Source organism: Vombatus ursinus, unplaced genomic scaffold, assembly GCF_900497805.2.
Source record: "Vombatus ursinus unplaced genomic scaffold, bare-nosed wombat genome assembly UNPS02014847.1, whole genome shotgun sequence".
Classification (NCBI taxonomy): domain Eukaryota; kingdom Metazoa; phylum Chordata; class Mammalia; order Diprotodontia; family Vombatidae; genus Vombatus; species Vombatus ursinus.
In genome coordinates this window covers 13,787,798-13,800,718 of record NW_020954625.1, presented here as the reverse complement: position 1 = coordinate 13,800,718, position 12,921 = coordinate 13,787,798, and the positions used below count along the sequence as shown (strand labels likewise).

General features: G+C 40.1%; 1 protein-coding gene across 1 annotated transcript in view; it reads right to left on the bottom strand.

The window, feature by feature from the left end:
• RHOBTB1 (Rho related BTB domain containing 1) overlaps positions 1 to 12,921 on the bottom strand; it is a 198,999-nt gene that overhangs the window by 171,010 nt on the left and 15,068 nt on the right. The window contains exon 2 of the mRNA XM_027840640.1: positions 3,718 to 3,819. The gene's annotated coding sequence lies outside the window, so the exon portion shown is untranslated. The remainder of the gene's footprint in view (positions 1 to 3,717; positions 3,820 to 12,921) is intronic.

The window sequence follows — 12,921 nt, the reverse complement described above, 5'->3', positions numbered from 1 at the left end:
AGACCCTCTGGTTCAACCTGTATCTATGTGAGAATCCCTCTACAACATACCCACTGCAGAGGATGGGGTGGGGGGAGGAATCTCGAGGCAGCCCACTCCTTCTGGGGATGGCCCCAATTGTTAGGAAGTTCTCCCCTAACTCCAGCTGAAGACTTTCCTTCCACGTCCACTCCAGGTTCCTGGTTCTGCCCTCTGGGCCCAAGCAGGGCCAGTGCAGTCCTTCTTCCACAAGACAGCCCTTTGGTCACCTTCATAAAATCTTAAAGACAGCGCTTTTCTAATGCCATGGATCTCCTTCTAAGAGCTTGGCTTTCCAGTTGATTGTGACTGACAAGTCAACTTTTCCAAGGCGGTAGTCAAGAATGACCTTTGAATTAAAAGCAATTCCATTGTAAGCAGCCTCACTTTTCAAAGAACACAGTCACTGGGCAATTCCAGGAAGGACTCACATTTATTAAGTACTTTTTAATTCCTTGGGTTTACAGGGTGCTTTCTTAGAGGCAGGTACAGGCAGACCTCTGTTTATTGTGCTTTTGCTTGACAGGGCATTGTTTTTTGTTGTACAAATTGAAGGCTGTGGTAACCCTGCATCGAGCAAGTCCATCGGAACCATTTTTCCAACAGCATGTGCTCACCTCATGTCTCGGAGTCATAATCTGGTAATTCTCAAAATATTTCAAACATTTTCATAGTTATTATGTCTGTTATGGTGATCTTGGACCAGTGGTCTTTGATGTGACTTATAATTTTTTGGGGGGGAGGAGGTGGGCCATGAACCATGCCATATAAGATGGTGAAATTAATTGATAAATGTGTGTGTGTTCTGTCCGACTGCTTCTCTCCCTTTCCTCAGGCATCCCTATTCCCCAAGACACAACAATATGGAAGAGTATTACACAAACTTCATTGATAAAGCAACACCAGGGTTTGAGAGGATTGACTCCAATTCTGAAAGTTCTATCATGAGTAAAATGCTATCAAACAGCTTCACATGCTGCAGAGAAATCTTTCTTGAAAGAAAGAATCAATTTCAGGTGGCAAACTTCATTATTGCCTTATTTTAAGAAATTGCCACAGCCCTGCAACCTTCAGAAACCACCACCCTGATCAGTCAGCAGCTGTCAACGTCGAGGTAAGACCCTCCACTAGCAAAACAATTATGACTTGCTGAAGGCTCAGATGAAGTCTGGCATTATTTTTTTTGGCAATAAACTATTTTAAAATTAAGGTATATACTTTTTTAGACATAATACTATTGCACACTTAGTAGACTACAGTATAGTGTAAATATAACTTTTATGTGCATTGGGAAACCAAAACATTCGTGTGACTTGCTTTATTGCAATATTCACTTCATTACACTGGTCTGGAATTGAATTCATGGTATCTCCAGGGTCTGCCTGTGTTTCTAATCTCCCTTTTACAGATTAGGAAACTGAGGTTAGGAGAGGTTCAGTAACTTACCCATTGTCACATAGTGCTAGCACAAGCATGCAAACTTGAACCTCTGACCCCAAGTACAGCATGCTATCTACTGGATAATAATAGGAAAACTACCAATAAAAGGTTTTATCCTAACAAGTCAAATTGCAAATAGGAAAATATTTTTTAAAAAGTCTAATTCAAAAAGGACTGTCAGGAAATTTGAAACATTTGAAACCCGTGTTTGTTACAAGCCATGTGTTTCATTAAGAAACATTCTTACATCCATGTATTATAGAAGGGATGTTTTGAATGAGTGCCTTCTGTCTTTATGAGAGGTCTGACCCCTTTAATGTGCTGGCAAATGGCTTTCATTTACTATTTACTATACATATGTGAGTTTGGCTCCATGTTCAGGAATTCAAGAGAAATTTAAACTGCCTCATAAATCACACGAGAATGTTTAGTTAAAAAAGCAATAACTTAAAAAAAAAACTAAAAAAAACAACAACAATTACCTTTGGGAAAAGATATGTGAATAAGAGCCGAATTGATTAAGGCTGAAAATTGCTCTTCCTTGGTGTAGGTACTGGCATCTATCTTTTAGCTTACACATACACATACAAGGAAATCTCAGTAATTCATTACTTGCTGATTTGCAACCTGGGACAGTTCAGCAATGAGCTGGGGCTGAGGGACAAGTGCTCAGAAAAACCTTTCCTTCCCATACAAACAACATAAGCGAAGCTAGCAAAGTGAATCTCTAAAATGAGTATAAGAAGAGATGATTTTTAAGTTCCTTCAAGAACTTTAGAAAGAAGTCCATTTGCATAAATCAATTATGCAGAAACTTCATATGACACATGATGGATTATAGTAGGCCTCCCAAAAGACTGTTACTTAAAGCCAACACAGTTAGTGGTTTAAGCTACTGTGTAACTCTAAGTAATAGAACTAGATTTTCTCTTTTAAACATCCTATAATCCAGACTTATAACTAATTCCAACCAAATCACTCAGAAAGATAGTCTGTTTTAATTATTTGGCTATGTGCACTGGAAAAAGTAATCTGAGTTTGCATGAAAAGAACACTTTATTACCAATTGCAAAAAACTTTTGAGGAAGACATGATTGCCTAATGCACATTGTAAACATTCCATACACTCACAGAACTTCAGAGCTTAAAGGGACCATAAATATTTAATCCAGTGATTTTCAAAGTGTGGTTCAGGGACTCTCCAGGCCTTTCAGAAGATCTGTGAAGTCAAACTATTTTTATAATAAAACTAAGATATTTTAATTCCTAATACAGTAAATATGGATAAATGTAATCTGTACAAATCCAAACAAAAGATCTTTGGGGTTCTTGGAGTGTAAAGGTTTCTTAAGGCTAAAAAGTTTGAGAACTGCTGATCTAATTGAACCCCTACCCTTTCACAGGTGAGGAAACTGAGGCTCAAAGTCACACAGTTAGTAAGTAGGGGACCTGGGATTTGAACCCAGATGGAACATTGTCCTTTAAAGGTAGCCACTGACAAAAGGTTGGGTTTCCATTACCCTGCTGGCCAGTGAATGGATTATTGTTAAGATGGGTAGTTGGTCCAGAAACATTACCAGGTTTTGTTTGAAAAGATCAGTCTTGTTTTAAGAAGGACATGGATTAGCTGGAAAGTACTAAGAAGAAGGCGAACAGCATGGTGAAGGGGTCTTGGATGTCATACCATGGGAGGACTTCTTGAAGGAAATGGGAATGCCAAGAGTAGAAGTAAAGGTGACATGACAGTTTTCAAGAATGTGAAGGGTGTCATGGGGAAGTGAGAAGAGACTTAAAAACAGTTGATGGACCGGGCTAATCCAAGCTGAAGAAATCAACTCTTTATAGACTTGTTCTGTTTGGCTTCCAAAAGGACAGAATTGGGAGATAAGTGGTGGTTAAGTTGCAGAAAATTAAGTCTTGAGGGCAAGAAACCTTCCAAATAATCCAAGCTACCCCAAAGTGGAATGGCTTTACACAATGGCCTCCCCATCACTGAAGGTCCCCAAGCAGGGCCTGGATAATGACTCAAAATATTCTGCAGAGTAAATGTTCCCCTGGTCCCCTGGATCAAAAAAACACATGCCCCAGTGAAGGAAACCAAAGAATAATACTGTTACAAATGCCTAACTGCACAAGGGCCAATCCATTAATAACTCTACTTTGATGGTTTTCTAGGCAAAATGCTACCAAAATTGAACATTTTTGTAAGGAAGGCGGAAAGGAAAGTAAATTCAAATATTGTGATCAGTCCCTACTTACCCAGCCAAAAGGGAAAAGGACCTTCATTTCCATTTTAATAACTTGTCCAAGCTCGCTTGTTAGAATGAGGAGTCTGCCAGGTGTTTGTTGATTATAATCACACTAAGGAAAGAAATACAAACATGGAATATTTTATCATCACAAATAGAATTCGAATGCATTGTAAATGCTTTGCATTTATGTGTCTGTGAATGAATCCTGTCCCCTAATCCCCCTCCCCCACAGCCCTCCCCTTCCACACACAATGAAGTATAAAACCCTTAGGGCAAGGACTTTCTTTTCTTTTTGGGTCTCCAGGGCTCACAACAGCACCCTGCCCACAGCAGGCACTTGAATAAGTCCTGGCTGATTCATTACCACACGCTTATTGAAATGAATTGACCATTAATCAAAGGAGCTGACAATGTTTGTGCAATGATAAGATAAATGAACCTACTCTATAGAGGCTGATATTTTTTCCCTATTCTTATTTTTTGAGAAGTCAAGAAAAATATTTTCTGTGCATAAATGTTTTGGAACAGAGAATGGACCATCGCCAGCTTGAAGAAACTATTCCCTCCTCCCCCTTTGGCCAGCACAAAAGGTTTAAATTCATAGTCACACTGATCGTGGGGGAACAGAGAGAGAAAGATAGCTATTACTTGAACCACTGTGAAAGCCCAGCTACAACTCATGCCTTTCCTTCTTATCTTTCCCAACTACTTCTTTCAGAACACTGGGGCAAGGTGATCAGCTCCCCAAAGCATCTTTCACCCTCTGAGGAGATAGGAACATTGAATGGAGGTTGCTGCAACTGCCTGATCCTTCTCTGGGAAAAAAAAAAGAAGTTTAGGACTCTCATTCTAAAACTGAAAGGAAGTACTGAATGTACAAAACACTTGCAAACAACTTCTCCCCAAGCCCATTTGAGCCTACCACCAAATCCTTATTCACCCAATTTGGTAAACTGAGTTATTTTAGTTAAACCCTTAATCAGCTCTTCTATTCAATCAATTGCCAGTTCATGTCAATTCTGTCTCCACAACACATTTTGCCTCTGTCCTTTCTATTGAAATGTCTCCCTACCCTAGTTCAGGCCTTCATCTTCTCCTGCCTGGACTAATGCAATAGCCTTCAGATTGGTCTTGACCCTACCTGCTTCCCTTCTCCAACCAACTCATCACAGGGCTGCCAAAACAATTTTTCTAGGGTACTAGGTCACTCCTCTGCTCAAGAAGTCTCAGTAGCTCCTATTGCTTCAAGAATGAAATACAAATTTCTTTACTCTGACATTTAAGATCCTCTACAGGTTGGCTCCCATCCATGCCTTCAGCTTTATTTCATATTACTCTGTTTTATAGACCCCATAAGATATTCCCCAAACCCAATATTCCATCTCTTTTCTCTGTATCTTTGTAAAGGCTGTCTTCCATGCCTGGAATGCCTCCCTCTCCATGTCTGCCCAGCAAAATATTCTTATAAGCTTCAGCTCAAATGCTTCTTCCATCTGTGAATTTTTCCTAATCTCCCCAGTCATTAGGGCCTTCCCTTTCCAAATTTTCCGAGGGTTCTTTGTCCGGCCTCTCTTCTGTGCTCTTCATTCCAAAGCCTGTCTTACACTGTATTCTCCCATGTAGAATATAAGCTTCTGGAGGGTAGGGCTCTTTAATTTTTTTCTTTACTATATATATATATTTATATTTACACATATTTTATAATATGTATTTATATTTACAGGTATATTTTCTTTGTAACATAGGTATTTGATACACAAACACACTTATTTCTTTTTCTCTATCACCTTGCATTGTTCCTACTAGGACCAAATGGTGATAATGAATGTTTAATGAGCATCTGTTGAAATGAATTGCGATAATCCCACTTCATTGTTCTCTATAATTATAGATATGGCAGCACAAGACAGAAGGAAAAGTTGGACTTTTGAGTCTGAGGTATTGGGTTTAAATTTCCCTCTGGTACTTATAAGCTGTATGACCTTGATCCAGTCACATAATCAGTCTTTGATCTCCTTACTGGTAACATAAGGAGATTAGACTAGATGTGTCTGAAATCCTTCTACCTCTTGAACCTATTATCTAGCACTGTTTGATTCTGAAATCTCTTTCTATGTAGAGAAGCTTTAACTCAAATTCACCTGGAGTTACACAGGCATCAAGGGCACTGTTCTTTAATAAACAGGGAGTTGGAATTTAGAAAATAATCAAAGGTTGTCAATGAACCTCCCCCCCCCACCTTTAGCCACTTTGTATCTCCACTTTATACACTGTCTTCCCAATAGAATGTAAACTCCTTGATAGCAGGAGCTGTTTTACTTGCTTGTGTATGTATCCTAATGCTTAGCACAGTGGTTGACACACAGTAAGCACTATCATCCATCCATCCATCCATCAATCCATTCATCCATTCGTCCATCTATACTTCTATCATGTATTTCCATTATTCATCTATCATATAGCATTTATCTACCTATTAGCTATCATCTATCAATATTTATCATTTATTTATATCTTCTATCTATCCATCTATATCTTTATGTCTTCTCATTTCAAAGAATAAAGATTAAACTTTTGTCTCCATTTATCTTCATAAGTCCAATGAAATGAAGGAAGGACTTCAATTGACAACCCATGAATAAGTGAATTTCATTGCTATGTCTTACAGGCTAGGGTAAGGGGGACAAGAGAGGTACACTCTTCTTTCTCTGGACCCCATTTCTCTCCTTCCACCCATGTTTTCTGCTCTTTGGCTCTTGTCCAACTGGCTTTCCAAGACTATAATATTGAACTCTTTCTTCCCTTGGCTACAGCTGACAAACACCTATCTGCCATGGCTGAAACTCAGCTGGTTCCCAGCCTGGAGACAACAGCTATGACTGCTGAAATGCTGGTGCCAGTTTGGATCTGTTTGGATCTGAAGGACAGGGTGAGCATCACACGATCAGGTAGGAAAGGATACCTAGAGAAAGGCGACAGTGATTTACTCAAGGTCAATACTGTCTGGTCTCTGGTTTCATGAAACCCTAGTGTGATAATAAATAGTGCTTCCCCTCCTGCCCCCTGAATTCTACTGCTAACTGTGATATACTACCTTTCTTGGGCCAATTACTGGTGTAGGTAGTCAAAAGTACCAGCCACCTTCCCTTACTCCTGGGTCCTTATAATCCATAGATCAACAAGCATTCATTGTGTACCTGTCATATATGGCACACCCCGCACTAGGTACTGTTACTGCTGGGAACTTTTCTGCCCAGACCAGGCCAATCTACTCTCATCTGAGCCTATGTCATGGACTGGTAGGCCTGGATCGGGATAGAGGAAGGGAACAGAACCTTCTCCTCCTTGCCAGACATGCCTGTTAGAACTAGAAAGTAAGATTTTTTTTTAATGCATAACTGCTTTATTTTTAACATGGAAAATCTAGAAAACATTTATATGTCCCATGATTAAGGAATGGCTACATAAATTGTGATTTGTTGTTGTCTAGTCATGTCTGACTCTCCGTGACCCCATTTAGGATTTTCTTGGCAAAGATATTGTCACTTCCTTCTCCAGCTCATGTTACAGATGAGGAGCTGAGGTAAACAGGATTGAGTGACTTATCCAGGATCACATAGCTAATAAATGCCTGAGGCCAGATTTGAACTCATGAAGATAAGTCTTCTTGATTCCAAGCCCAGTGCACTATCCATTGTGCCACCTAACTGCCCTTGCAGATTATGATAGGTTAATGTACTGTAATATCATTGTGCTGTTAAAAAAAAAGTAAATCAATTAGCATTTATTAAGTGTCTTCTATGTGCCAGGTACAGTGCTCAGTGCTGGGGCTATAAAGAAAGACAAAAAAACAATTCCTGCTCCCTAGTAGCCCACAGTCTAGCAAGGAAGACAAATGCAAACAACAATATACAAATAAGTTATGTAGAGGACAAATTGAGGGTAATCTCAGAAGAAAGGCATTAAAATTAAGGAGGACTGGTAAAGGCTTCTTGCACAAGGTGGGACTTTAGCAGAGACTTGAAAGAAGTCGGGAAAAGTTGGAGGTAAAGATGAAAAAGGAGAGTATTCCAGGAATGGGAGACAGTCAGTGAAAATACTCCAACTTTGGAGATGGAGTATCTAGTGTGAGGAGCAGCAAGGAGGCCATTGTCACTGGATCAAAGAGTACTTAGAAGGGAATAGTGTGCAAGAAGACTAGAAAGGTAGGAAGGGGCAGGATTTTCCTTGGCAAGGAGAAGGGCCATCTCTTTCTGTGAGACAGAGGTGAAAGAGGAGATAATGCAGAAGGCATCTGAGTGATATGGGGAAAAGAGGTAGCATTTGGTAAAAAGCCTCAAATTTTTTTCAGTGAAATATGAGGCAAGGGTGTAAAAGCTGAGGAAAATGAAGGGAGAGGAACACAGCTGTGGGAGATTTAGGAGTGATGAAAAGGTTCAGAAAAGTTCCATGGTGAGTGGGTCCAGTGAACTGACATGTCCAATTCTTCATGACTCTGTGGACTACAGCATATCAGTACTGGCCATGGGATTTTCTTGGCAAAGGTACTGGGGTGGTTTGCCATTTTCCTCTCCTCTTCATGCTTCTCTTGAGCCTTATATTTAAAAGCCAAATTTTCTATTCAGCTCTGATCTTTTCATCAAGAATGCTTGAAAGTCCTCTATTTCACTGAATATCCAATTTTTTTTCCTCTGAAGATTATACTCAGTTTTGCTGGGTAGGTGATTCTTGGTTGTAATCCTATCTCCTTTGACCTCTGGAATATTACATTCCAAGCCCTCTGGTCCCTTAATATAGAAGCTGCTAAATCTTGTGTTATCCTGATTGTGTTTCCACAATACTTGAATTGTTTCTTTCTGGCTGCCTGCAATATTTTCTCCTTGACCTGGGAACTCTGGAATTTGTTTACAATATTCCTAGGAGTTTTCTTTTTAGGATCTCTTTCAGGAGGTGATCAATGGATTATTTCAATTTCTAATTTGCCCTCTGGTTCTAGAATATCAGGGCAGCTTTCCTTGATAATTTCTTGAAAGATGATATCTAGGCTCTTGTGTTGATCATGGCTTTCAGATAGTCCAATAACTTTTAAACTATCTCTTATGTATCTATTTTCCAGGTCAATTCCTTTTCCAATGAGAAATTTCACATTGTCTTCTATTTTTTCATTCTTCTGGTTTTGTTTTACAGTGTCTTGATTTCTCATAAAGTCACTAGCTTCCAATTGCTCCATTCTAACTTTTAAGGAAGTATTTTCTTCAGTAAGCTTTTGGACTTCCTTTTCCATTTGGCCAATTTTTCTTTTTAGAGCATTCTTCTCCTCATTGGCTTTTTGGACCTCTTTGGCCATTTGGGTTAGGCTATTTTTTAAAGTGTTATTTTCTTCAGTATTTTTTTTTAGTCTCCTATAGCAAGCTGTTGACTTGTTTTTCATGATTTTCTTGCATCACTCTCATTTCTGTTTCCAGTTTTTCCTCTACTTCTTTTACTTGCTTCTCAAAATCCTTCTTGAGCTCTTCCAAGGCCTGGGACTGATTCATATTTTTCTTGGAGGCTTTGGATGTAGGAGCTTTGACTTTGTTGTCTTCTTCTGGTTGTATGTTTTGATGTTCTTTGTTACCAAAGAAAGATTCTATGGTCTGACTTTTTTTTTTGCCAAGTTTGCTTATGATCCCAGCCAATTACTTGAGTTAAAAACTCTTTGTTAAGGTAGAGGTCTGCTTCCAGTGTGGAGAATGTACTGTCCCAAGCTTCAGGGGTTTTGTGCAGCTGTTTTCAGAGATACTTCTAGGGACCTGTAAATTTTCAGTTCTACCAAGGTGGTATGATCAAGGGTGAGGTTTTTACTCCTTTCCTGGCCTGTGCTCTAGTCTGTGAGTGGCCACAAGCACTCTTTTCTGCCTTGGAACTGTGAGGAGGATTACGTCTCTACCGCCACTATAAGCTCCACCATGCCAGTGATCCTTCTCGCCCCAGGACCGCCACCCAGAACTTCAACACAGATCCAAGTATGGGCAAAGCAAGAGAATCCTGCCTCAGCACCAGCAAAGAGATCCTTGCAATCCCCCTCTGATCAGCCACTCAATTCCCTCTCTGTCTGTGGGCCGAGATTAGAAAGCAGCTGCCCCCTGGGGCTGCACCCAGGACTAGGGCTGGGACCACGTTTCTCTCTCACTGCAGTCACAGACTTTTCCTACTTATCTTCTAAGTTGTCTTTGGTGTTTGTGGGTTGGGAAGTCTGGAAACCATCACCGTTGCCTTTGATTCAGTCCTCTAAGGCCCGCTCCAGGTTTGCTCAGGCCTGTTTTGCCTGCCCGCCCACACTGAACTGCATTCCTCTCCCGGTGAGATAGACTTTTCCAATCAACCATTCAGGTTGTCTTGGGCTGGAAATTTGTTTCCCTCTGTCTTTTTGTGGGTTCTGCTGCTTTAGAATTTGTTTAGAGCCATTTTTTACAGGTATTTGGAGGGGTTTAGGGGAGAGCTCAAGCAAGTCACTGCTTTTACTCTGCCATCTTGGTTCTACCCTCAGTAAGAATTCTTAATGACCTGAAGGGACCTAAGGATAGATTTTAGGGAGTCCTTGAACTTGCATAAGAAAAAAAAAACACCCTCATTTTTCACTAACTTCCAAATGAAATTGAACATTTCCTTCAATTATATAAAACATGATTTTGAAAAGGAAGTCCATGAAGCCAGACCCCTGGCTTCCCTAAACTGCCAGAAGGATCCAAGACACCAAAAAGATTAAGAACCACTAGACTAGAGGGATGCTGGGCAACTAGAGGAGGTCTTACCAATGCCCATTAGAAAAACATACCAACCAACTGCCAACTTCCAATTTCCACAAGTCGCCCCCTGACCCTTGCCTATGGTTCAATAAGCCAATGCCCCACACTAGGTCTATTTCTACCTTCTGACTATTTTTAGAAATATTTAATGACTGATGATTGACGATAAGCAAGTGGTTCTAATTTAAAGAGATAGCAGAAACTAACAATGGAAGAGAGAACAGGGTCCCTCTTCTTAACCCCAACTAATATAAAACAGGGACAGAATTTGGAAGTCACAGAAGTTGTGTTTGACTCATCTGTTACTTTCTCCTTGTGATTTGGGGTACTCATTTTTTTCCCCTCTGGAGCTTCATTTCTAACTACTCAGGAATATGGCTCCATATCTCTCAGTACTCTATTTGCTCAAAATCCTACAATGACTCCCTACTGCTTCTAGGGGAAAAATGCATACTCCTTAGGTGGGAATTTAAATCCTTCTCACTAAACTTTTCACAATGCCCATCAGCTTCCAGGACCTCCCTCCTGATATGAACTTGTTACTACTTTTTAAACATATTTTTATATACTTCCACATATACAAGTTGTTTTTTCCTAATAAACTACAGGCTCCATTTTCATATATCTAATTCCTAGATCAGTGTATGCCTGGCATGTAGCAGGTATTTAATAAGCAAAAGAAAACTGGATATTGTGTCAGCAGAGGACCTGGATTCAAATCCTGGCTTTGCCATATGCTACTGGTGCTACCTCGGGCAAGTTAGGTTACCTTGCTGGGTGACTCAGTTTCCATATCTGTGGAATGAGGAGGTTGGAATAGATAGCCCCTGACATTCCTTTTCGCTCCAGAGCTATGATCCAGTGAGTAATTAGGAAGTGATTTTTCACAATTACAACAGGCAGGCATTGCACCTTCCCACTCCCCCTTCCCCCCTCATCGCACATGCTGGGGCAGAATGTTTGGTAGGGATGAGCTGCTTGGGTTGGTGCTCCATGGTCTAATCTCTTTTCTCTGACTATACTATGAGATCCTAGCAAGGTACAGTTGAATAACTGATGGATTTGGAGTCAGAGGCACTGGATTCATATACTGATTCTGATACTTAGCAGCCTTATGACTGAAGGTAAACAGTTTAACCAATCTGAACCTCAATTTTGACCTTCCATGAAAGGAGGATAATAAAGAGGCAATGTACTATATTGGACAGGGAACTAGTTTTGGATTCAGGATGATCTAGAAGCCTTTCCTCTGCTATCGAGGTTATGTGACCTTGGGTAAGTCACTTCTCTAAGCTGCAGAAAGGATGCTGACTTGCCTGGGGCAGTTCCTTACAGTTACTGATCTTCAAACGAGACAGGAACAATTCCCTACATTGATAAAAATCACAGGTGTAGACTGTGATAAGACTGACATTTCCCTGACTACTCACAACATTGGGAGGCTTTAACTAGAAGAAGACAAATATAGATTTTTATCCCTGAGCCCTGATTGACTCTGTTTTGCTTGAGACAGCTTCCTGGTCATCTCAGAGAGTAGACAACAAAGTTCCAGCCATGTGAAATCTAAGCCCCTCAGACTTGGTGGATTCCTGAAAACCACCCAGGTTACCATGTCCTTTACCATATCTTGCCCTGATGACCAGATAGAGACAAGGGTGGGGAATGACCAGAGAAACTAAGTACAATAGTATCCTTGTTGCATTTCCTTGCTGTGTGAGACTACTTACTCTCGAGTGCCCCATTTCATCCCAACATTGAACCTGTATGAGCTGTTTCCAACAAAGACCACTACAGATCTATACATATGTGTGTGATTCTGCATGTTTGTATATTTACATTTTCTACCTTATGTTGTTTGTTACAATGAAAAAGTGAGCCATTACTAGAATTTCTCAGTAAAACCAATTTTGTCAATTCTATGGACATTCAAGGTTGGCTGCAGTTATGATGAAAGGATGATAAGAAATGTACATAGAAAGAATAAAAAAAAGAGTCCAGTAGAATACACACACATAGTCAAATGCAACAGAAATGTCTTAGTCTCCATATGGTGAGATATTTCAAGCATGCATATTAGAATCTCAATAAATAGACAGACGTCTCAAATGCCACATACGTTGTTTTCCCTCAGTTATGTTCCAGACACAGGGCCCCCTAAAACAACCAACAGAAATCTTGAAAATGGAAACCATCATAGGGTATTAGGTTGTAAATGTAATTTTGCAATTATGAAAATAAAACCATTCCACACAGAAATGTGGAATGCCCGCCATCTGATTCTGATTCAAAGCAAACGAAAGCAAGCCTTTGGCTTAAGAATGATGAATAGAGCTGTCAATATCATCCATTTATAGCCCAGTGGAGAATACCACAAACCCACAAAATGTGCTTGGAAGCTGCTTATTGCCTTTGGCACTTGCAAA